The 3,545-nt window shown below is 38.7% G+C and overlaps 1 pseudogene; it reads left to right on the forward strand.

Annotated features, from left to right (window-relative positions):
* The first annotated feature begins 2,026 nt into the window (after positions 1-2,026).
* LOC150013221 (UPF0547 protein C16orf87 homolog pseudogene) lies at positions 2,027-2,567 on the forward strand (annotated as a pseudogene).
* Positions 2,568-3,545: the final 978 nt, after the last annotated feature.

A 3,545-nucleotide genomic window follows, 5' to 3' on the forward strand; every position in this document is an offset into this window, starting at 1 on the left:
CACGTGGCTTGGTGAAGGGGCCTTCTCCATGTGGCTTGGAGAAGGGGTCTCCAGGCTGCTTTAAGAGGCTCTCGCCATGCGGTTTTGAGGAGGAAAGGAGATCCGCGCAGTTTGCAGGAAGAAGACAGTTTGCAAGGAGGCTGAGAATCCAGGTGGTTCTGCATTGAGAGCTGGAGGGCACCACAGCACAGAAAGGACCTCCCCAATCAGATTGAATGATTGGCAGCTGCTGGTAAAGCTGAACTGTGTTGGGAAAGTAGGGAAACGGTTTCTCTGACTTCCCTAAAACTAGCCTGGTTTGGAAGGGGGGGGAGGCAAGGATATGTGTTTGTGGGTATTTTAAAGAGCATAAGATTTAACAACAGAAATCCGCAAGTAACTAAATCTATATAACTGTTAAATAAACAATTCTTTTTCTTTTCACCAAACTCTGGTATTGAGAGTTATAATTTTGGCGGCGGGCAATCGGGCCCCTAACTAAAGAGCCCATGGGTTTGTTTTCAACTGGAGCAGCCCAGGGGTTCTGTAACATAACCAGATCCTAGATCTTAACCTGAAACCTCACATAGTTTTATCTTTGTTTTTTAAACATACAGGCAGGATACTTTATTTAATAGCTAAAATATCAATGATTAGTACCATTTTTATTTTTCAAGAGTATCAGTAGATAAGTGGGAAAAATAAAATCTCTTCTTTTATTTTAATATGAAGATGTTCACTCATCTTACATAGACACGGTAACCCAAGGCCTGTGTTGAATTGCCACAGCATTCCCAGGGGATTATACTAAGTATCTGGATAAAAGAGACAATCAGTGAATGTTGGATAAAATAAAGGTCAATGAACTTCCTGTAGAAAGAGCTAAACCAGAAATATCTGCTATGAACTGATCTAACTTTTTATGACAACTAGATACATCAATTTAGAACTATTAAAATCTTGAAAATGATTCTACTCTAAATACCTCCCTTTGCATAAGAGAAAACTGAAGCGGAGGTAAATAGAAAGCCAGCACGCTGAACTTGAATTAAAATTCAGATCTCTGGCTTCCCACTTGCGTGTTTTGCCAGGATACAGTACATTATTTCAATGTCTCGCCTTTCTCAGAAATTAAATAGCATGGTATTTACACAGAAAACCTCAGACTGGTGGTTTCAGTCCCTTGTGTTCTTTTCTCCTCTTATTTGCTCCCCCTTATCTGCCTTCTCTCTTTCTTATCTAAGCAGTCTCACTCTCCCTTATCAGAGGATTGGGGCACTGTTACTTGACATGTAATTTACATCCACTGAAAGCCTAGGGCAACTGTATCAACCCTTCCTTCCCATCTTACAGATAAGAACTACCAATCAGGATAAGGCTTTAGTTCTTAGCTTGTACTATTAAAGTTTACATCTGATTACTAACTTCAAATATGTTATTACATTTGCATATTTGCTGCTGCAGATAAATTGCTTTGGTGAGGTATCTCTGGGCATCACAGGTCCTGTCTGTTTTGAGACCTGAATTAAGTCTTTTGCTTCACTTGTGTCCAAAAAACTATTTATTATAGAACTTTGCTTTTGAAATTTGTAGAATATTAAAAAATGAAATGCTATCTTCTTATCAAAATCATTTCTTTGTAAATGGAGCACTCTCTCTACCCCAATTTGATGATAATGGCTTTATTTTCATTAATAGATCTTAAAGTAAACAATAAAACTAAAAGTAAACATTATCGGTCCCCAGTTGGTGGCATATAAGTGAGGTAATGGGTCAATGTTTCTCTCTCACATCAATGTTTCTCTTTCTCTCTTTCTCCCTCCCAGCCCCCTCTCTAAAAATAATTAATTAAATCTTAAAAAAGAAAAAAAAAAAGAACCATGCAATTGTCAGAACTTAGCAGACATGGTTAAATGACCTATTCACACAGTGCCTTAGTTTGGGCAGCTGGCCCTGGGAGTGTGGGGGGCGGGGTGGAGGCCAGACCCTGAGGTGCAAGGGGAGGATCCAGAGCCACCCACCCTGGCAGCCCTTGCAGGAGAGGACCATGTCCACAAGTTAAGCCAAGAAAGTGAAGATGGCCAACAAATCGTGCCCCAAATGCAACCAACAGGCCTGTGGCATGTAAATCATGTCCCTGTGGTTACATATTTATTAGCAGAAAACTTTTTAATGCAAAGCACCTAGGGAAATCACCACCTCGACAGAAAACAAGTTTGAGGCCAAGAAGAGGCGCATAAGAGTTAGGAGAGAGAAGATAAATTCTGCAGGAAATAAGGACTTAGAAAACAGAAAGAAGTTTTGAAGTGACCACCGTTCCAATCCTATCAAAGGAGGAAGAGGAATACCTAAAAGTACATGTGCCAAAAACATGAGGAAGAAAGAGAAAAACGGGAAAAAGAAAAGAAATTAACATCTAGGCTAATCTCTCCGATGAAAAGGCTTTCATGTTTTCAGTCGCCTTGGCAGAAATAATAGACTTATTAAAGACTTATTCTCTGATATTAGTCTGTAGAATGTATTGGAACTTTCTTCAGGATTGCATCAGCAAATTTTCACACAGCTGTGGACTCTCGGGAGTCTTCTGATGGCATCAGTGAGGACCAGTGACGGTCCTCCTGTCACTGAGCCCGGGCCACACTTTGGGAGCAAAGCTGTAGGCTTGGACTCTTCTGGGAATTCTTTGCTTCCCAAAGCGTACTGTTAGTGTTTTATGCTTGGGATATAAGTAAGTGTATTTAAAAAACAAAAACAAAAACAAAGCTGGATGATTGTTAAAGGTTAAAGAGGTAGGGATGGGAGCAGACATATAAAAAATAGAGAAATAAAATGTTTGATAATTTTCAGGTTTACCACCAGAGATGCAATATTTTAAGTACTTTGAGAAAGAATGACTTTAAAAAATATATATTTCAGATTTTCAGCACTAATGGATTGCATATATACTGTTTTTGTTTTTTTTTTAACAATTGACAATCAATATTTTATTGAATGGGAAATTAATATAAATTGTAAATTTTGTCTTAAATATTACCCATTCATAAATTATATATAAATTACGTATTCTCAAGTTCTATTTTTAACTGATCTTTTTCTGTTCATTTATTGAGAGAGTATGTATACATGTATATTAAAATTTTCATTTATGTATTTTTAAAGTGGGGAAAGGAGGGATAAAAACTTGTATTAGAGAAACATCAATCGTTTGCCTCTCAAATGTCCCCAGCCAGGGACCTCGCCCATACCCCAGGCATGTGCCCTGACTGGGAATCAAAAAGCAACCTTTAGGTTTGTAGAATGATGCCGAATCCACTGAACCACTCTAGTCGGGGTGAAAGGATATATTTTAAAGGCAAATTGCTGACGTCTAAAAGTAAATTGCCTGGCTCATTTGACACTTGGCTGCAGGGCATGGAACCTGTGCCATCATACAGCATCTGTACATGCAAGTGCCCCATCCTTGGTTTAATCCTCCACTGTCACTGTCTTGAATTCTTAATAAGTTCTGAACATGGGGTCCTGCATTTTCATTTTGTAACCAGTCCTGCTTGGCTATAAATTACATG

The sequence above is a fragment of the Furipterus horrens genome, unplaced genomic scaffold, assembly GCF_987537825.1.
Source record: "Furipterus horrens unplaced genomic scaffold, mFurHor1.1.pri manual_scaffold_4, whole genome shotgun sequence".
NCBI classification, from domain to species: Eukaryota; Metazoa; Chordata; class Mammalia; order Chiroptera; family Furipteridae; genus Furipterus; species Furipterus horrens.